Source organism: Anomaloglossus baeobatrachus, chromosome 10, assembly GCF_048569485.1.
Source record: "Anomaloglossus baeobatrachus isolate aAnoBae1 chromosome 10, aAnoBae1.hap1, whole genome shotgun sequence".
NCBI lineage: Eukaryota > Metazoa > Chordata > Amphibia > Anura > Aromobatidae > Anomaloglossus > Anomaloglossus baeobatrachus.
Window position 1 is genome coordinate 125,809,055 of NC_134362.1, and position 23,161 is coordinate 125,832,215.

Genomic DNA, 23,161 nt, shown 5'->3' on the forward strand with positions numbered 1-23,161 from the left:
GTAGAAAAATAATTTGCAGTTCTCAATGCAGCTAGCGATTCCTCAATACGCGGGAGTGGCGCCGTCCTTCTTCTTTAACAGTACCAACGGAGCTGCCCAGAGGCTACAACTGTTACGGATAACTCCAGCCTCCTTCATGTTGTTCAACTTGGTACACTGGTAATGTGCAGGTGGTATTGGCTTATATCTCTCTTTGATGGGTGAATGTACACCTGTGGGGATGTAGTGTTGGACCCCTTTTATTCACCCAAAGTCTAGCGGATGTTTGCTAAAGACTTGCTCGTATTCTTGCACTACCCTGTTGACCCCCTTCTTGTGATGTGAAGGTGTGGAGTCAGTGCCTACGTGTAATTCCTGACACCACTCGGATGTGTAAGTGCATACCTTATACAAACCTATAGAGTGCTGACGGGTGAGAGTGTGATGTTAGATACAAGACATCCTATAGTGAATAGTGAGCCATAATCAAGTGCAGCATTGGTTCATGAACATTTTTTCTAACTCCCGGTTCCTTTCCGTGTTCACACTATATGTGGTTCCACTATGTATGGAGTTCCATTATTCCTTGTTTTTTATTTGTCATGTCTGATCAACTGGTTACATTATGTCTGATTACCTTGTCTAACCTTTTTTTCTCCCCTTTCTTTACTTTGCAGGTTCCCATAGTCACGTGAAATATCCCTGCTGCACTTGATTACGGCTCACTATTCACTATAGGATGTCTTGTATCTAACATCACACTCTCACCCGTCATCACTCTATAGGTTTGTGTAAGGTATGCACTTACACATCCGGTCTTCCATAGGTTTTTCCACTTATGTAACTGACTCGCCCACCCCAGGGCTATGGGACACCCGGTGCCGGGCCGGACTAGTCCGGGGGTCGTCAGTGGTGGCGACTTGTGGAGGTTTGTATAAGGTATGCACTTACACATCCGGTCCTCCATAGGTTTTTCCACTTATGTAACACTATCCCTATGATCACTCATAACTCATACCCTTGTAGTCAATTACAGCCTCCCCCCTCCCCCCTCCCGTTCTTCACAAATGCGCAGGCGTGCGTTCCATTAGACTCACTGCATTCCACTCCCATACAGGAAGTGGGCGCAGCTATTACTACGGTCGCACATAAAAGAACCCACAGCCACCACTGCACACAGCTGACTCTGTCGCGGGCGGGGAGGAGGGTGTCAGCACACCGCGCTCACCCCTTCTGCTCGGGTCCGGCAGCTGCTCCTGGTGGCTCGAGCTGTGGGCCGGATCCCGGGGTTTCTCGAGCGACACTCCTCGCCCGTGAGTGAAAAGGGGGGTGTTGGTTGGGGTTATAGTTCGTGACGCCACCCATGGTTGTGGTGATTGCACCACCGCTGCTTTGGATGGGGATCCCGGGGATGGTGATGGGAGCAGCCAGGTGTTGTGTTGCCCCTCCGTGGGTAGGGGTTGGTGATCCCGGGGCCCAGTGATGAGATGTGAAGTGTAGGGCCTGGAGGGCGCAGGGACGCGGGGGCAGCGCTGTGCCTTGCGGCACTATGGTACTCACTCAGCCTGACACGGACACAGTTTGTACGGTAAACCAACGGCTGGTAGGACGGTCCCACAGACGGCTGCACCTGCACTCCCGGTAGGTGACGGTGATGTTACTCTTCTTTGCACCTATGTTGTCTGATGGTAGCGGTGGATTCCCTCCGGTTACCCGCTCCCCGACTGCAATCTGGGCCGGAGGAGCCCTACACTTTGCCCGCAGGCGCTGGCCCTGGGGAAACTGGTGCCCTGGCGGTGGCGGTGTCTCCCCGGTAATGGTCGGGCGGTTGCCTTCACTCGGGACTTGGTTGCTGGGGGATCTGCGTCCCCGTCACTGACGGATTTGGCAAATTTGGCGACTCCTAGCCTTGCCGGGGTCCGAGAGGCCCCTGCCCTGGTGCTGACTGTCCTTCGGAACACTGCTCCAGACCACCGGGCACACAGCCAACGGGGTCCTTCCAGGAACTTCCAAACGGTCCCCCTCCAAACAGTCACCGCCGTCGCTGACCTTGCTGTTCTAGCCCTACACTAAGCTGGGCTCTCAGGCTTTCTTTCTCCTCTGTTACTTTACTTGCTTTTCTCCTTTTCCACTTTGCTTTCCTTTACTTTCACTTCTTGGTTGTTTACTCTAGCCCTGCCTGGGCTTCACTTTCCTCCTTCCACTTCCTCCTCCCTGACTAGACTGCCTGGTTTCTTCCTGCCTCCAGTGTTGTGAGCTCCTCGATGGGCGGAGCCAACCGCCTGGCCCACCCCCTGGTGTGCATCATCAGACTCCTGGAGCAAGGCAACAAGGATTTCTGGTTAGCAGGTGTGCCTACCTGGAGTGTGGGGTGTGGTGGTGTTGTGACCCGTGTCCCCTGGCTTGCCCAGGGCGACACATTCCCCCTTAGCAAAATACAGACCGTCCGCGGGCTGCCGTCCTACACCGGTTTTATTTTTCTGTAAAAGGGGATAACAAGGGTTAATCAAACATCAATACATTTTTAATCAAAAACTCTTCCCAAGACGGGAGGCACATTTACTTAAACGTTGCAACGGTATACGGTCACGGTTTCCGCTCTCTCCCACCCAAGCAACCTGGCCCTGATGCTGCCCCTAAAACCCAGGCAGCACCCCTTGACCCACAGTCCAGCACAAGTTACCCGAGCGGGATCTGTCCTTCCCCTCCAGAGGGTGGCCACCGGTTCCTTTGGTGGCTGGGCCCTGGCCTGCTCTGCTCAGGGCCCTCCCTCCAACCTGCCTCTCCGGAGGCGGCATTGCGGAAACGGTAACGGTACCCAACATATTTACAAGCCACTTAACGTTTGTGGTTGCCCTGCAGAGTTCACGGGCTTGTCCATGGATAGTTCCCATGCAAATAAACTTTAACGGTCCCCACGGGGACAACGGTGCCGGCTACAGCCGGTTGCAAATCACACGGTGAATCAGGTAAAGTACTCGGTTCAATCAGTGTTTTTCCATTTTTCTAAACTTTCAACTTTTCAAACAAACAGCAACTTCAGTGATGGTCCCAACGGGGACGGTGTCCACGGGCATCCGCTGCCCTACTCCGGCTCCTCTGCTAAGGCGAACCCATCCTCTGCCACCAGCACACCAAACAGGCACTGACATGCCTGCTGTGACAGGGGTACCCGGTACCCATTTCCTCCGGTACGCGGGGTATGATAAACCACGGGGTCACCCACATAGCGGGAGCGCTCAATTGCTCCTTCAGCCGCAACAGCGGACCTGGAGCTGGGGCAGGAGTCGTCGTCTCTTAGTCCTGCGTCAGGCGGGTTGCCGCCAGCTGCCGCAGCCTCCTGGCCCCCAGTATCCAACACCTCAGACCCTTCTACGGTAGCACGGGGCAGCAGATTAGGCGAGCTTACACGGAGGCGCTCCATAGATAACGGTAAGGATGATGTATAGGCCGAAACTAGGCCGGGCCCCTCAGCCGCAGCGGCCGGTCCAGGCAGGACATAGGGACGTGGGTCACCAGTCGGTTCTGCTACATCCATTTCCCCTCCGTACCTCGGGGCAGTTGTAAGCAGCTCCTCCACCTCGTTGGTCCACTGCTCCAGCATCCTGAAGATCTGATCCTGCTGACGCTGGTGGAATTGTATCACCCGGGCCTTCATCCAGGCCACGGTCCCGGGCTCAGGGTCTGGCACAGTCTCTATTGGGACGTCTGGCACCACGCTGTTAAGGGGCCGTGGTTGTAGCGGTTCCCCTTGGGGCACTTCAGGGCCGTCCTGGACATCTGCAGCCGGCTGATCCGCCGGAGCGGGCTGGGCAGGGTATCGCTACCGATTGGGCAGGTAGCGGGCCTAATGGCGGGGCGGCAGCAACTATCACGGGTAGCGGGGAGAGAGGCAGGGTGAGCGGAAGCCGGCCGGGCCCCTCAGCTCCAACGGCCGATCCTTCAGGAATACAGGGGCGTGGGTCGCTTACCCGCTCCTCCAAATCCTCTTCCGCCTCGCGTCTCCACATAGCAGCCACCACGTCCGCCATGTCGGTCTCCCACTCCTCCAGGAGGAGTTGCATCTGGGCCTGCAGACGGTTACTCAGCGGGACGGTCCGGTCCCTCAACCACGTCGCCGTGCCGGGCGCAGGGGCTTCTTCGTTGGGAGCGGGGTGGTACATCTTGGCACTCGTGCCTTCCAGGAACCCAGTATGTCGGCAGAGTCCTGGCGTCCCTGCTTCTATAGCCGCAGCTACATGCGTCAAGCCGCCATCGCGTCCCCCTTAGCTCTTTCCGGCCCCTCCTCTCTCGGGGCGGGGTTCTAGCCTTCGCGCTTCTACTGCTCGAGAAGACGCTCGAGCGGGAACTTTTCGCGCCAAAGATGGCGGCTTCTGAAATTTTTTCTGCCGGATGCCTCCGGCGGTAACAAGGCGCACCTCTACCTGACGGCAGAGCGGTAAGATCCTGTTCGTGACGCCACGTTGTCGTGGGCGGGGAGGAGGGTGTCAGCACACCGCGCTCACCCCTTCTGCTCGGGTCCGGCAGCTGCTCCTGGTGGCACGAGCTGTGGGCCGGATCCCGGGGTTTCTCGAGCGACACTCCTCGCCCGTGAGTGAAAAGGGGGGTGTTGGTTGGGGTTATAGTTCGTGACGCCACCCACGGTTGTGGTGATTGCACCACCGCTGCTTTGGATGGGGATCCCGGGGATGGTGATGGGAGCAGCCAGGTGTTGTGTTGCCCCTCCGTGGGTAGGGGTTGGTGATCCCGGGGCCCAGTGATGAGATGTGAAGTGTAGGGCCTGGAGGGCGCAGGGACGCGGGGCAGCGCTGTGCCTTGCGGCACTATGGTACTCACTCAGCCTGACACGGACACAGTTTGTACGGTAAACCAACGGCTGGTAGGACGGTCCCACAGACGGCTGCACCTGCACTCCCGGTAGGTGACGGTGATGTTACTCTTCTTTGCACCTATGTTGTCTGATGGTAGCGGTGGATTCCCTCCGGTTACCCGCTCCCCGACTGCAATCTGGGCCGGAGGAGCCCTACACTTTGCCCGCAGGCGCTGGCCCTGGGGAAACTGGTGCCCTGGCGGTGGCGGTGTCTCCCCGGTAATGGTCGGGCGGTTGCCTTCACTCGGGACTTGGTTGCTGGGGGATCTGCGTCCCCGTCACTGACGGATTTGGCAAATTTGGCGACTCCTAGCCTTGCCCGGGGTCCGAGAGGCCCCTGCCCTGGTGCTGACTGTCCTTCGGAACACTGCTCCAGACCACCGGGCACACAGCCAACGGGGTCCTTCCAGGAACTTCCAAACGGTCCCCCTCCAAACAGTCACCGCCGTCGCTGACCTTGCTGTTCTAGCCTACACTAAGCTGGGCTCTCAGGCTTTCTTTCTCCTCTGTTACTTTACCTTGCTTTTCTCCTTTTCCACTTTGCTTTCCTTTACTTTCACTTCTTGGTTGTTTACTCTAGCACTGCCTGGGCTTCACTTTCCTCCTTCCACTTCCTCCTCCCTGACTAGACTGCCTGCGTTTCTCCCTGCCTCCAGTGTTGTGAGCTCCTCGATGGCAGAGCCAACCGCCTGGCCCACCCCCTGGTGTGCATCATCAGACTCCTGGAGCAAGGCAACAAGGATTTCTGGTTAGCAGGTGTGCCTACCTGGAGTGTGGGGTGTGGTGGTGTTGTGACCCGTGTCCCCTGGCTTGCCCAGGGCGACACAACTCCACCACAGGAGACCCACTTCTACACCAACACAGGTAAGACAGGATCGGCACCTCTATGCTCCCATTACAATCAGGCTCAGTCACCATGTGATAACGCTCTCAACTCTTTAGTTGCAGGCTCCCCTTGCTTCACCTCCACTGGCTGTGCTGCCATTTTCTCTCCCCCCTGGAAGTTAGACTTTATTACACTATTTTCCTGTTTCTCTCTTCCCCCTTTTCCCATAACCTACCTTTATCTGCATTTGTCGGGTATCTATATGCTATTTACATCATAGTTTTATTCATTAATACGGAAGGGAAGAGTGCCCGTGAGAGTGTTGAACTGCGGAGAGCAAAAGGTTAAGCTGCCCCGATTTGCCACCATTAATAAGCTGTTCACAGTAGATACACATGCTATTCAATACAGTAGCATCCACCATTACTTCACCCCACCCATTCAGTGACAGCTCACCAAGTCAGCCAGAGGAGTGGTGTAAGGAATTACACGTAGGTACTGACTCCACACCTTCACATCAGAAGAAGGGGGTCTACAGGGTCTTCCAAGAATACGAGCAAGTCTTCAGAAAACAGACTTTGGGAGAATAAAAGGGGTCCAATACTACATCCCTACAAGTGCACACCCACCCATCAAAGAGAGATATAAACCAATACCACCAGCACATTAACAGTGTACCAAGGACATGTTGAGCAACATGAAGGAGGCTGGGGTTATCCGTGACAGTTGTAGCCTCTGGCAGCTCCGTTGGTCCTGTTAAAGAAGAAGGACGGCACCACTCCCCCGTATTGAGGAATCGCTAGCTGCATTGAGAACTGCAAATTATTTTTCTACCCTTGATCTCACTAGTCGCAAGGCAGACCGGAGAAGACGGCCTTTGCCACCCCGATGGGTATTTGCGAGTTCAAAAGCATGCCCTTCGAGCTGTGCAATTTGCAAGGAACCTTCCAGAGGCTGATGGAATGCTGCTTGGACACCGAAACTTTGAAACGGTACTGCTATACCTTGATGATGTTATTGTTTATTCTAAAGCAAACAAGATTTTAGGGTGTATAAAAAGAGAGATTAGATCCCGTGATCCCAATGTATTGTTATTACCCCTCTATAAATCACTTGTAGGGCCACATCTGGAATATGGGGTAGAGTCTTGAGCAGATTGATGACCATTGGTTTGGGCATGGTAGGGTGTAGTGCATATCTTCCTGCATCGGTAAAAGCTGCAGAACTCCTTGAAGATTTCCGCTTCAACGGCAGGGCCTTGATCTGTGAGGACTCTCTCTGGGTAGCCATGAGGTCTGCATAAGTGTGCTTGGACGAACTACGCTGCAGTATGTGCCATTAGATCTTTAACTTGTACCACAACCATAAATCTTGAGTAGTTTTCTACCATCGTAAGTGCATACGTGTATCTATACCTGCTTGGTGTGAGTTTGACATGATCTAGAGCAACGAGTTCCAGCAGCTCGCGGTTGATTATTGGCTGTAATGGGGCTTTCTGGCTGGTACCAGCCTTTCTTCTTAGCACACAGGAACCACAATCCCTACACCATGCTTCGATGGATTCTCTCATCCCAGCCCAGTAAAACTACATATTTCACACAGTCATAAGCAGCCTATGGGCATTCACCTGGATTAAAACCCATAACAGCTCATAGACCAAACAGTCAATCTACCACTGGACCAAAGACAGGAAGCTAAATCCACTGCCTGCGGTAACTAACTTAATCCTATAGGCTACTCACACAACAAACCCAAGAGAAAGGAAAAAAACATGGCTTCGATTATCCATCCAATGAAAACACATAACCATTTTGAGCCATTGGACAATGCAATTGCACACATGGTGACATGGTGCACGGCCCAATGAATCAAGTCTGTACTTAATATTGACGGTTTAAGCCCTTGGGTTCTAATGTGCCCAGAGTACATATCCAGAAAGATTCCCTTTCTTTGAGCTAAGTACAAGTCAACAATACGTTGTAAGCAGATTCTATTAACAGTCCCACACCATTTTGTGATGCATAATCACACAGTTGCCCAATTAAGATTCCAAGTCATCGAACATGTCCCAGCCATACGCAGAGGAGGCGATAGAATTAGGACGCTCAAAGAAAGGGAATCTTTCTGGATATATACTCTGGGCACGTTGGAACCCAAGGGCTTAAACCATGAATATGAAGAACAGACTTGATTCATTGGGCCGTGCACATTTTTTCTAACGCCCGATTCTTTTTCGTGTTCACACTATATATGGTTCCACTATGTATGGAGTTCCATTTTTCCTTGTTTTTTATTTGTCATGTTTGTCATGTCTGATCAACTGGTTACATTATGTCTGATTACCTTGTCTAACAGTTTTTTCTCCCCTTTCTTTACCTTCCAGGTTCCCATAGTCACGTGAAATATCCCTGTTGCACTTGATTACGGCTCACTATTCACTATAGGATGTCTTATATCTAACATCACACTCTCACCCATCAGCACTCTATAGGTTTGTATAAGGTATGCGCTTACACATCCGGTCCTCCATAGGTATTTCCACTTATGTAACACTATTCCTATGATCACTCATAACTCATACCATTGTAGTCAATTACAGCCTCCCCTCTCCCCCCTCCCCTTCTCCCTTTCCATCTATAATTTTGCCAGCACAATATTAGTTTACATTAGGCACACACTCACATATTCCTTTCCTTAGTGACTTATTGTAATTCACATTCGCATACAATTCTCTATGCCTGCCCCATTACTACATTCATACCTACTTGACCCTATCCTGATACCCCTTGTCTCACCTTGTTGGTCCCTACACCTGTTATCCTGTCCTTTCCTGTGTCTGTCTTGTCACACAACACATTTTAGCATATCCCTTGTGCTCCTTATTACCTGTCCTGCCTATTAGAATTATGTCCATTATGTCTATGCATGGCCCAATGAATCAAGTCTGTACTTCATATTCATGGTTTAAGCCTTTGGGTTCCAACGTGCCCAGAGTATATATCCAGAAATATTCCCTTTCTTTGAGCTTCCTAATTCTATTGCCTCCTCTGCGTATGGCTTGGACATGTTCGATGACTTAGAACCTTAATTGGATCACTGTGTGATTATGCGTCACAAAATGGTGTGGGACTGGTAATAGAATCTGCTTACAATGTATTGTTGACTTGTGTTTAGCTCAAAGAAAGAGAATCTTTCTGGATATGTACTCTGGGCACATTAGAACCCAAGGGCTTAAACCGTGAATATGAAGTAAAGACTTGATTCATTGGGCCGTGCACCATGTCACCATGTGTCCAATTGCATTGTCCAATGGCTCACAATGGTTATGCGTTTTCATTGGATGGATAATCAAAGCCATGTTTTTTTCCTTTCTGTTGGGTTTGTTGTGTGAGTAGCCTATAGGATTAAGTTGGTTACCGCAGGCAGTGGATTTAACTTCCTGTCTTTGGTCCAGTGGTAGATGGATTGTCTGGTCTATGAGCTGTTATTGGTTTGAATGCAGGTGAATGCCCATGGGCTGCTTATGACTGTGTAAAATATGTAGTTTTACTAGGCTGGGATGAGAGAATCCATTGAAGCATGGTGTAGGGATTGTGGTTCCTGTGTGCTAAGAAGAGAGGCTGGCACCAGCCAGAAAGCCCCATTACAGCCAATAATCACTTAATAACTTTTTCAACTTGTCATCATATGGGAGGCCTTCCATTCCTTGTAGTAGTCTAGTTGCCCACCTTTGAACTGACTCTAACTTCTGAATGTCCTTTTTTAAAATGTGGAGCCCAAAACTGGTTCCCATATTCCAGATGTGGCCTTACAAGTGATTTATAGAGGTGTAACAATACGTTGGGATCACGGGATCTAATCTCCCTTTTTATACACCCTAAAATCTTGTCCCAAGCAGCATTCCATCAGCCTCTGGAAGGTTCCTGGCACATTGCACAGCTCGAAGGGTTTGCTTTTGAACTCGCAGAGACCCATAGGGGTGGCGAAGGCGGTCTTCTCCCTTTCTGCCTCAGCAACGGACACTTGCCAATAGTGACTAGTGAGATCAAGTGTAGAAAAATAATTTGCAGTTCTCAATGCAGCTAGTGATTCCTCAATATGGGGGAGTGGTGCCGTCCTTCTTTTTTAACAGGACCAACGGAGCTGCCCAAAGGCTACAACTGTCACGGATATCCCCAGCCGCCTTCATGTTGCTCAACATGTCCTTGGTACACGGGTAATGTGAAGGTGGTATTGGCTTATAGCTCTCTTTGATGGGTGTGTGTGCACCTGTGGGGATGTAGTGTTGGACCCCTTTTATTCCCCCAAAGTCTAGCGGATGTTTGCTGAAGACTTGCTCGTATTCTTGCACTACCCTGTAGACCCCCTTCTTGTGATGTGAAGGTGTGGAGTCAGTGCCTACGTGTAATTCCTGACACCACTCCTCTGGCTGACTTGGTGAGCAGTCACTGACTGGGTGGGGTGCAGTAATGGTGGATGCTGCTACTTGGATAGCATGTGTATCTACTGTGAACAGCTTATCAATGGTGGCAAGTTGGGGCAGCTTAACCTCCTGCTCTCCGCAGTTCAACACTCTAACGGGCACTCTTCCCTTCCGCATTAATGAATAAAACTATGATGTAGATATCATATAGATACCCCACAATAGTAAATAAAGGTAGGTTATGGGAAAAGGGGGAACAGGGAAAGAGGAAAATAGTGTAATAAAGTATACCTTCCGGGGGTGAAAGGAAATGGCAGCACAGCCAGTGGAGGTGAAGCAAAAGGAAGCCTGCAACTAAAGAGTTGAGAGCGTTATCACATGGTGACTGAGCCTGATTGTAAAGGGAGAATAGAGTGGAGCATACTCTGGGCACGTTAGAACCCAAGTTCTACCATGAATATGGACCCCTTTTATTCTCCCAAAGTCTAGCGGATGTTTGCTGAAGACTTGCTCGTATTCTTGCACTACCCTGTGGACCCGCTTCTTGTGATGTGAAGGTGTGGAGTCAGTGCCTACGTGTATTTCCTTACACCACTCCTCTGGCTGACTTGGTGAGCTGTCACTGAATGGGTGTGGTGAAGTAACAGTGGATGCTGTGGCTTGGATATCATATTAAATATAGGGACCCCCATACAGTAGTATGAGAATTTTTTTTGTATTCAATGATCGGTATTACCTTCAGGGGCGCGGCACTGCGATGGGCGCGGTCTGCACGCCTTCATACGCCAACCTCTTCCTAGGGTACTGGGAGTGGTTGGTTTTTGGTGACGGAGGTGCAGGGCCTGGCGCCCATGTGCAGTGCTGGCTAAGGTATATCGATGATATTTTGATTTTTTGGCAGGGCACTGTGGAGCAGCTCGAGACATTTATGGGGGAACTTAATAACAATACCTTTAACATCAGATTGATGCATAAGCATAGCAGCAGTTACGTTGACTTCCTGGATATTTAAATTTCAGTCGGTTCAGTGCGAATTGTTCAGACCGACGTTCATAGGAAGGAAACATCAGTCAACGCACTGCTGCATGCTTCTTCTGCTTATACCCCCTCCACCATCCGGGCCATACCGACTGGCCAGTTCGTCAGGATGAAGCGAATTTGTTCGTCAGACATTGCTTTTGAACAACAGTCTGTCGATCTCCAGCGCCGCTTCCGGGACCGAGGCTATAGCAATCGAGCCATCAAAAAGGGCTACCTTCGTGCTAGGAATACCCCTAGACCTCAGTTGCTCTCATATAAGTCCAAACGGGGTTCTTCTGAGCCTGAACTGCGTTTTATTGGCACTTTCAACTATGAATGGGGTACTGTGAGAGATATTTGAGCAAGCACTGGCCTGTGCTTCTATCGGATCCCGTGCTCTCGGACTTCCTCCCACAGACTCCGCTGGTTGCAGCATGTCGGGCCAAGAATTTGCGAGACATCCTGGTGGCGAGCCACTATGTCCCCCCTGCCCGTAATCCATTTGGTACCAGAGGCCCGACTGTGGGCTGTTATAAGTGTGGCCACTGCTTGGCCTGTAGAAACGAGGTTCGCAGTATGACATTCTTCTCGTCTGATGGAGCTCAGACATTTCAAATCAGAAAATACATCACGTGCGTCTCCACACACGTGGTGTACTTTGCTGTGTGCCCATGCTCCCTGATCTATGTGGGGCTCACTTCCCGTGAGCTCCGCATTAGGGTCAGGGAGCATTTCCATGACATCGAGGCAGCTAAATCTATTACGGACAATACATTACTTAAAACGCTGCCTCGACACTTTAAGATCTACCATAATTGTAACTCTGCACTGATGGAGGTGCGGGGCATTGACATGGTGAGCAGCGGGTCCAGGGGTGGTAACCTTAAAAAAATGCTTCCCAATGTGAGGCACGTTGGATTCACCGCCTGGACACGCTGGTCCCAAAGGGACTCAACGAAACATTGAGCTTTGCCCCGTTCCTCTGACATACATGAGTTTGCACACACTTTTCATCACCGGTGGCCAGTGTGCTCTGCACTCTCGAGATAATTGTCACCATGCGCCAAATGCAATTTGAAACCATTTTGAAGACATCCTATAGTGAATAGTGAGCCATAATCAAGTGCAGCAGGGATATTTCACGTGACTATGGGAACCTGGAGAGTAAAGAAAAGGAAGAAAAAAAGGTTAGACAAGGTAATCAGACATAATGTAACCAGTTGATCAGACATGACAAATAAAAAACAAGAAATAATGGAACTCCATACATAGTGGAACCACATATAGTGTGAACACGGAAAAGAACCGGGAGAAAAAATGTGCACGGCCCAATGCTGCACTTGATTACGGCTCACCATCATTCAGCTACAACCAATGGGAAGACACCATACCCTTTTTTATGCCCATCCTGTCTGCAGACCACTGCCAGACATAGCTATGACCTCTGGTTACTTTTACCCCCAGTTCAGTTTTATGATTTTGTGTGCTTGTTACCTGACTACTTTTCCTGCTTGCTGTTTATGTACCTTGTTGGCCGATCCGCATTTCACCTCTGCTTGTTTTCTGATTAAGTCCTGGCCGTCCCATTCTGTTCCTGTTCCTCAATTAATGTTTTGTCCCTGCCTGACTACTATTCTCTGGAACTGCAGCCTTCCACAGGTATTGATCACCTTGGGCCCTGTGTAATTCCTAATCCCTGTATAGGGGTTAAAGGGTTTCAAGGTTCTGGAGGTCCTACTTGGTGAGTGGCTTCCCTCTAGCCTATCCTTTACAGCCCATCTGAGTGTGTGGATTAAGGAAGGCGTTACACCGTGCCCTCTGCAGAAGGCCATGTAGGCCAGGATAGTGCTTTAAAAATTGCTGGACAACCAGGTTCAACACGTGAGCCACACAAGGCACGTGTGTCACATTGTCACGGCGAAGGGCCGCACCCATGTTTGCATCATTGTCACACCCGGCCTTCCCTGGCTGCTGGTTGAGTGGAGACAACCATTGATGAAACTTGGTCTCCAGAGCTAACCGTCCACAACTTCTCAGCGGTGTGACTCACATTTCCCATGCATTTCAAAGTAAACATTTGACCGCATGATGGCATTGAGCTCTGCTGCCAGCATAGTAAGGAGGTGTGTGGTATTCCTTGTGCGCAGTTACAAGGAAGGGTGCTGTCAGGGCCAGGTGGACGGGCAGACCCAGGAGGTGGATCCACTGGGCCGAACTCATAGATGGTGGTAAGGGGTCCGGTAGCTGGAGCACTATAGGCAGCAGAACAGTCCGTGCACACGAGTATAACGGAGAAGTTCCTGGGACCACGGAGTCACTGATGGTAGTCCGGGTGACGCAGCTCAGGTTCGGAAGCCGAGAAGATGTCAGGCGGGGTCCGGAACCTTTGGAGCGAGATGACGGGTCACCGCAGGGATCCGAGATGGTACGGACTGTCAGGATGGCAGATGGACAGCGTTCGGGGTTCGGGATTCGGCAGGACCGGATGGCGAGGCAGGCACGGCTCTACAAGAGAGATAGGTGAGTATATCATAGAGACACCAGGAGACCTGACTCCTAGCTTAAGAAACATGAAGATCAAGCCCCGCCCCCTTGGACATTAAACCCCTTTATACCCTGTACCTGTTTGCATCATTTCCTGTTAATGGACGCTGGCCCTTTAAGAAAGGGTCAATGACCGCGCGCGCGCCCTAATGCGCATGCGCGCGGCCCGAGTGCCAGAAGCCAGAGCAGGAAGCTGCGAGGAGGAAGCAGCAGGGCCGGGCTGGGGCTGAGAGGCCGACGGGCACCGGGAGCGGGGACCAGGACGCCGGGGACGCGCCGGCAATGGCTGCTGGAGAGCGGGGAGCGGCGGTGACCGGACCGAGGAACCGGGAAGCGAGGCAGGGGAGCCAGGGAGCGTGACAGGTGAGCCGGAGGGCAGCGCAGGGGACCCGGGGAGCGTGACAGTACCCCCCCCCCCACGCCCACCTCCCCACAACCGGGATAGGAAGGCACGGATCAGCGGAGTACCCACATTCTCCCGGGGCTCCCAGGACCTATCCTCAGGACCATACCCTGCCCAGTCCACCAGGAAGAACTGTCGACCCCGTACGGTCTTCATGGCCACGATATCCCTTACCGCATAGATGTCGTCATCGGCAATAGGAGGAGGAGCCGAACTGGCAGCAGCGGAGAAGGGACCAAGGACAACCGGCTTGAGCAGGGAGACGTGGAATGAGTTGGGTATCCTCATCGTGGCCGGGAGCTGTAGCTTGCAGGAGACCTCATTGATCTTGTTGAGGACTTTAAACGGCCCGATGTAGCGAGGACCCAGCTTGTAGGATGGTATCTTCAATCGGACGTACTTAGAAGCAAGCCAGACTAGATCTCCAGGAGAGAAACACGGAGGGTCCAGACGTCTCTTGTCCGCGTGTCTCTTCATCCGCAGGGAAGCACGCCCAAGGGACGCCTTGACAGAGTCCCAAATGGTTGCAAAGTCACGGGCTACAGTATCAGCAGCAGGGACATCCGAAGAAGGGGATACAGGCAATGGGACGGAAGGCTGAAGTCCGTAAACGACATGGAAGGGAGAGCTGGAGGACGACTCACTGATGTGGTGGTTATGGGAGAATTCAGCCCAAGGAAGAAGCGTGGACCAGTCGTCGTGATGGGCGTTGACATAGTGACGCAAGAAGGAGGTCAAGATTTGATTGACCCTCTCCACTTGGCCATTAGACTGAGGATGGTAGGCAGAAGAAAAGTCCAGAGTCACTCCCAGATGTTTGCAGAGAGCCCTCCAGAAGCGGGAGGTGAACTGAGTTCCTCTGTCGGATACGATGTGTGATGGAAAGCCATGCAAGCGGAAGATGTGATGTATATAGGCGTCCGCGAGTTCCTGAGCAGAGGGCAGTCCAGCCATAGGGACGAAATGAGCCATTTTAGAGAACCGATCCACCACGACCCATATGACTGTGTGTCCGGAGGACAATGGCAAGTCCGTAATAAAGTCCATCGCTATGTGTTGCCACGGAACTGAGGGTATCGGCAGAGGCAGAAGACGGCCATATGGCAGGTGTTTGGGCGTCTTGTTCCTGGCACAAGAGGAGCAGGCAGAGACAAAAGCAGCGACGTCCGTGCGAAGGGATGGCCACCAGTAATGACGTACAATCGCACCCCATGTTCTCTTCTGACCAGCATGACCGGCTGTTTTCGAGGCATGACCCCAGTGTAACACTTTTTGCCTGTCAGTCTCAGAGACATAGGTCTTCCCGGGCGGTATCTGGGCCAGGGTGACAGGGGCCACCGGAATGATTTTGCTAGGACAGATGATGGGTTGGGTAGTCTCCTCCTCCTGCTCCATGGGCATGAAAGACCTGGACAAGGCATCAGCGCGTACATTCTTGTCCGCGGGTCGGAAATGGAGCTGGAAATCAAACCTGGCAAAGAATAAGGACCACCTGGCTTGCCGTGGGTTCAGTCGCTGAGCGGACCGCAGGTATTCCAGGTTCTTGTGGTCCGTGTAAATAATCACGGGGTACACTGCTCCTTCCAGAAGGTAGCGCCATTCCTCCAGAGCCAGTTTGACTGCCAAAAGCTCTCGGTCACCGATGGTGTAGTTGCGTTCAGGCGCTGAGAAGCTCTTGGAGAAGAATCCGCAAGTCACCATCTTCCCGGAGGAGGACTTCTGCATGAGCACTGCTCCGGCTCCCGAGGAGGAGGCATCCACCTCCAAGGTGAACTGGCGGTTTAACTCCGGACGGTGGAGTACAGGAGAGGAGGCAAATGCCCGCTTCAGAGAGCCAAACGCGGCGTCGGCCGCAGGGGACCAGTCCTTTGGATTAGCCTCCTTTTTGGTCAAAGCGGAGAGAGGAGCAGTCAGAGCAGAGAAGTGAGGGATGAACTGGCGGTAGTAGTTGGCGAATACCAGGAAGCGTTGGATTGCCTTCAGTCCAGAAGGAGGAGGCCAGTTGAGAATGGAGGAGACCTTCTTTGGATCCATCTGCAGTCCGGTATCAGAGATGATGTACCCCAGGAAGGGGAGAGAAGACTGCTCAAAGACACACTTCTCGTACTTGGCGTACAGACGATTCTCTCTCAGTCTCTGTAGAACCAGCTGTACGTTCTCTCTGTGGGTCTGGAGGTCCGGAGAGAAGACAAGGATGTCATCCAGATACACTACCACACAGACGTAGAGAAGGTCCCGGAAAACGTCGTTCACCAGTTCTTGAAAGACGGCTGGGGCGTTACACAGGCCGAAGGGCATCACGCAGTATTCATAGTGCCCATCGCGAGTATTGAACGCGGTCTTCCATTCGTCCCCAGAGCGGATGCGTACCAGATTGTAAGCACCCCGAAGATCCAGCTTGGTGAACACACAAGCTCCTCTAAGCCGGTCAAACAATTCGGGGATGAGCGGCAGAGGGTACTTGTTTTTTACGGTGATTTGATTCAATCCCCGGTAGTCTATGCATGGGCGTAGGTCGCCCTCTTTCTTCTTGACGAAGAAGAAGCCTGCTCCAGCAGGAGAGGAGGATCTCCGAATGAATCCCCTTGCCAGGCTCTCTGTGATGTAAGTAGACATGGCCCTTGTTTCGGCTGGAGACAATGGATATATCCGTCCTCGAGGTGGTGTTGTTCCTGGGAGCAGGTCGATGGCACAATCGTAAGGACGATGTGGCGGAAGTACCTCAGATTCCTTTTTATCAAAGACGTCTGCGAAGGACCAATAGGCCGAGGGCAGTCCTGGTAGGTTCTCTGGAACCGGAGGTCGTCGGATGGGTTGTATGGTCTTTAGACACGTCTCCTGGCACGAAGAGCCCCATCGGGTGATTTCGCCAGTGCCCCAGCTGACTGATGGTTCGTGTGTCCGCAACCAGGGAAGTCCCAGCAGGATTTGATGGGACATGTGTGGGAGGACGTAGAGAGCGATGTTCTCGGTGTGCAGGGCACCGATACGCAGTTCGACCGGCCTGGTGATCCAGGAGATGGTGTCAGAGAGGGGTCTCCCATCCACAGAGGCAATCACTAGGGGCTTGTCGAGTGGAGTAACAGGCACCTGGTACTTGTCCACCGTGGCCTGCTGGATGAAATTGCCTGCTGCCCCTGAATCGAGGTATGCCTCAGCCGTGAACCGCGTCTCTCCCGTTGTCACTTGCACAGTCCACGTAACCGGGTCTGAGAGAGTCCCAGCACCTAGGGTGGCCTCTCCTACCAACCCTAGGCTTTGGAGTTTCCCGGCCTCTCTGGACAGGAGCGTAGCAGATGTGTGCCCTCTCCGCAGTAAAAGCAGAGACCCTTGGCGAGCCGCTCTGCTCGACGTTGTTCAGACTGCCGCACTCGGTCGATCTGCATGGGCTCGTGGACGGGGGCCCCAGCTGTCGATGACTGAAGTACGGAGGACTTCTGCGGAGGAGAGGAATGCCGTACCGGACGTCTCTCACGGGACACTTCCTTGGATCGCTCCTGAAAGCGAATGTCCACTCGAGTCGCTAGGGCAATCAGGGCATCCAGGGTGGTCGGTACGCCACGACCCGCCAGCTCATCTTTAATTCGCCCCGAGAGTCCTTCCCAGAAGGCGGCGGTTAGGGCCTCGTTGTTCCAGCCGAGTTCCGAAGCCAAGGTGCGAAACCGGATTGCGTATTGACCCACCGTCAGAGTCCCCTGACGTAACCGGAGAAGAGACGAAGCAGACGCGGAGGCGCGTCCGGGCTCATCAAAGGTGCCACGGAATGCCTGCAGGAACACCTGGATGTTCGTGGTCACAGGATCCCCCTTCTCCCACAAGGGGTTCATCCACGCCAGTGCCTCACCCTCTAGATGGGACATGATGAAGGCGACCTTGGCTTGGTCGGAGGCAAACAAATGCGGCAGCTGCGTGAAATGGAGGGAGCATTGGTTTAAGAATCCCCTGCAGGTCTTGGGGTCTCCGGCGTACCGGGGTGGTGAGGCCAAACGAAGTCTGGAAGTATCTGAAGAAGTCGCCACGGGAGCTGGAGCCGTGGATTGACTAGTGGAAGCCCGGGATGTTGAAGACGTAACTGCCGCTTTTAGCGTGTTCAGGCGGGCGTCCACAGAAGACATGAATTGCAGCATGCGGGTCTGAGTCTCACGCTGGCGTTGGAGTTCCTCCTGTACGGCTGCTAGTGCTGCAGCGGGATCCATGGCCTGATCTTACTGTCAGGGCCAGGTGGACGGGCAGACCCAGGAGGTGGATCCACTGGGCCGAACTCCTAGATGGTGGTAAGGGGTCCGGTAGCTGTAGCACTATAGGCAGCAGAACAGTCCGTGCACACGAGTATAACGGAGAAGTCCCTGGGACCACGGAGTCACTGATGGTAGTCCGGGTGACGCAGCTCAGGTTCGGAAGCCGAGAAGATGTCAGGCGGGGTCCGGAACCTTTGGAGCGAGATGACGGGTCACCGCAGGGATCCGAGATGGTACGGACTGTCAGGATGGCAGATGGACAGCGTTCGGGGTTCGGGATTCGGCAGGACCGGATGGCGAGGCAGGCACGGCTGTACAAGAGAGATAGGTGAGTATATCATAGAGACACCAGGAGACCTTACTCCTATCTTAAGAAACACGAAGATCAGGCCCCGCCCCCTTGGACATTAAACCCCTTTATACCCTGTACCTGTTTGCATCATTTCCTGTTAATGGACGCTGGCCCTTTAAGAAAGGGTCAATGACCGCGCGCGCCCTAATGCGCATGCGCGCGGCCCGAGTGCCAGAAGCCAGAGCAGGAAGCTGCGAGGAGGAAACAGCAGGGCCGGGCTGGGGCTGAGAGGCCGACGGGCGCCGGGAGCGGGGACCAGGACGCCGGGGACGCGCCGGCAATGGCTGCTGGAGAGCGGGGAGCGGCGGTGACCGGATCGAGGAACCGGGAAGCGAGGCAGGGGAGCCGGGGAGCGTGACAGGTGAGCCGGAGGGCAGCGCAGGGGACCCGGGGAGCGTGACAGGTGCCCTGACCACACAGGGTTTGGGCCGAGGTGAAGGACCCACACGAGGTTGAGGAGGCCAATTACAGCCTCCCCCCTCTCCCTCCCCTTCTTCACAAATGCGCAGGCGCAGACGTGCGTTCCATTAGCCTCACTGCATTCCAATCCCATACAGGAAGTGGGCGCAGCTATTACTACGGTCGCACATAAAAGAACCCACAGCCACCACTGCACACAGCTGACTCCACCACTGGAAACCCACTTCTACACCAATGCAGGTAAGACAGGATCGGCACCTCTATGCTCCCGTTACAATCAGGCTCAGTCACCATGTGATAACGCTCTCAACAATTTAGTTGCAGGCTTCCCGTTGCTTCACCTCCACTGCCTGTGCTGCCATTTCCTCTCCCCCCTGGAAGATACACTATTTTCCTGTTTCCCTCCTCTCCCTTTTCCAATAACCTACCTTTATCTGCATTTGTGGGGTATCTATATACTATTTATATCACAGTTTTATTCATTAATACGGAAGGGAAGAGTGCGCGTGAGAGTGTTGAATTGCGGAGAGCAAGAGGTTAAGCTGCCCCGATTTGCCACCATTGATAAGCTGTTCACAGTAGATACACATGCAATCCAAGCAGCAGCAGCGAGGAACGCCGCTCGAGACCCCGGGATCCGGCCCACCGCTCGAGCCACCACCAAGCAGCAGCAGCAGCCGGACCCGAGCAGTGGGAGAGCGCAGCGTCCCCTCCTCCGCCCGCGACAAGAGTCTATGGGGCTGATCACAGATAGAGCCTGTACCTATGAGAGTCTATGGGGCTGATCACAGATAGAACCTGTACTTATGAGAGTCTATGGGGCTGATCACAGATAGAGCCTGTACCTATGAGAGTCTATTGGGCTGATCACAGATAGGGCCCGTACCTATGAGAGTCTATGGGACTGATCACAGATAGATACCTGTACCTCTGACAGTTAGACTCTCATAAGTACAGGCTCTATCTGTGATCAGCCCCATAGACCCTCATAAGTACGAGCTCTATCTGTGATCAGCCCCATAGACTGTCATAGGTATGGGCCCTATCTGTGATCAGTCCCATAGACTCTCATAAGTACAGTCTCTATCTGTGATCAGCCCCATAGACTCTCATAAGTATGGGCTCTGTGCTCAACCCCATAAACTCTCATAGGTACGGGCTTTATCTGTGATCAGCCCCATAGACTCTCATAGTTACGGGCTTTATCTGTGATCAGCCCCATAGACTCTCACAGGTAGGGGCCCTATCTGTGATCAGCCCCATAGACTCTCATAAGTACAGGCTCTATCTGTGATCAGCCCCATAAACTCTCATAAGTATGAGCTCTATCTGTGATCAGCCCCATAGACTGTCATAGGTATGGGCCCTATCTGTGATCAGCCCCATAGACTCTCATAGGTACAGGCTCTATCTGTGATCAGCCCCATAGACTCTCATAGGTACAGGCTCTATCTGTGATCAGCCCCATAGACTCTCATAGGTAGGGGCTCTATCTGTGAGAAACACGGATAAAACTCGGATGAGAAAACCAGACATCAAAATGTACAGTGATGATCTGTGTAAGGTCTAATCTTGCTCCCACTTATTGCGCTGCACAATCATCGCATGCCCTGCTAGAGTGCCCCCCATGCCCCATACAGACCACCATCCACATGATGTCTGATAACACATGGATAAAAGTACACAGGTAAATTTACATGCGAGGTATAGACAGGGAAACAACTGATGAGTCTGGCATTGACCATTTCACTGACATCACGAGGACAGTGCAGCAGCCAATCAGTGAGCTCAGCAGCTCTGAGTGGGGCGTTCGGTTTACACTGGCAGAGCTCACTGATTGGCTGCTGCACTGTCATCGTGACCAGTGAAATGGTCAATACCAGACACTAGCGGCAGAGACTGGCCAGTAGACCCATGGACGGGGAAGGGGGGGACAGCAGGGTTTGTATTTTTTTTTTTACACTGAAGTGAACTCTTGGACGAAGATTAAGTGAAAAATCTACTTTAGGGTCTGTGCGCACTGGGAAATTTGCTTTTCTTAAGAAAAATCTGCACCCTTTGGCAGAATTCCGCACCAGAGTCAAAAACGTACCCGGCACCCGCATGCGTTTTTTCCGCGAGTTGAAATTCTGCAGCAAAACGTATAGGAAGAAAAATGCAGTGAGCGCACAGCATTTTGATTTTCCCATGGATTTTGCTGGGGAAGATAAATCCAAAAGCGGAGATAGAAATCCATATCATATATTATATGAGCATGTCCACCAGACTCAGCATATAAACCTATATTAGACCTGCACAGTCACGTAGTACATCACAGAGACATTTACACAAAAGTTCAAACAAGTGTATAAATTTTATTAACATGATATCAAAAAAACATATGTCACATGATTAGAGACGGATATCAAAAAACACAGTAAAAACCGTTACCCCTTAAAAACACAGAAAAAATTCTGGGACAGTGTGGTATTTGTTATATTATAATGGTCAAAAGGTTAAGTGTATGCCTATACCAAAGTTTGCAGCAGAAATGATGCCATAAGGCCAACAGTATAATATGCTGTGGCAATAACACCAGGACATATAAGTATTATTCCAAAGATATCAAGGATAATCATGCAAACTTTGGCACTCCAGCAAACCTTAGAAAATGCCAATAATTACATTAGATTAACATACCATGTGGATACATATAAGTTGTGCACATGAGGAAACACTTCGGGTTCACAGAAAAAGTCAGAGCATATTTTTATACACTAGAATTATTATGTCAATGCTTTGTATCCACCCCAAAAGTCAAGGGTTAATTCATAGAGCCAATAGTGAAACGTACTATGGCAAACCCAGAGGGGGGTACATAAATAAATCACAGAAACACAAAACAGATGCTCCGACAGGCGAGATAAAACGGTGTATAAATTACCATGCCATACAAATGCATATATGTTATAAGGACCCTTGTGTTCCATAAATCAAAGCACACAGCTCTATGATGAATTTAGAGCCATTATCCAAATGGTAGCTTGCCAGTATTCACATTGCCAAATCCAAAGAGTTACTTGAGAAGTTTTTAAGGCTATTGGAGACCACTACCTGTAGGACCACACTGCCCAGCACCTCTACGCGCGTTTCACATTCGCTTCCTGACGAAGCGAATGTGAAACGCGCGTAGAGGTGCTGGGCAGTGTGGTCCTACAGGTAGTGGTCTCCAATAGCCTTAAAAACTTCTCAAGTAACTCTTTGGATTTGGCAATGTGAATACTGGCAAGCTACCATTTGGATAATGGCTCTAAATTCATCATAGAGCTGTGTGCTTTGATTTATGGAACACAAGGGTCCTTATAACATATATGCATTTGTATGGCATGGTAATTTATACACCGTTTTATCTCGCCTGTCGGAGCATCTGTTTTGTGTTTCTGTGATTTATTTATGTACCCCCCTCTGGGTTTGCCATAGTACGTTTCACTATTGGCTCTATGAATTAACCCTTGACTTTTGGGGTGGATACAAAGCATTGACATAATAATTCTAGTGTATAAAAATATGCTCTGACTTTTTCTGTGAACCCGAAGTGTTTCCTCATGTGCACAACTTATATGTATCCACATGGTATGTTAATCTAATGTAATTATTGGCATTTTCTAAGGTTTGCTGGAGTGCCAAAGTTTGCATGATTATCCTTGATATCTTTGGAATAATACTTATATGTCCTGGTGTTATTGCCACAGCATATTATACTGTTGGCCTTATGGCATCATTTCTGCTGCAAACTTTGGTATAGGCATACACTTAACCTTTTGACCATTATAATATAACAAATACCACACTGTCCCAGAATTTTTTCTGTGTTTTTAAGGGGTAACGGTTTTTACTGTGTTTTTTGATATCCGTCTCTAATCATGTGACATATGTTTTTTTGATATCATGTTAATAAAATTTATACACTTGTTTGAACTTTTGTGTAAATGTCTCTGTGATGTACTACGTGACTGTGCAGGTCTAATATAGGTTTATATATTTTGCTGGGGAAGGACTGCAGAAAGGTTATGAACAAAAGCTGCACTTTTTTTGCAGCAAAATCTG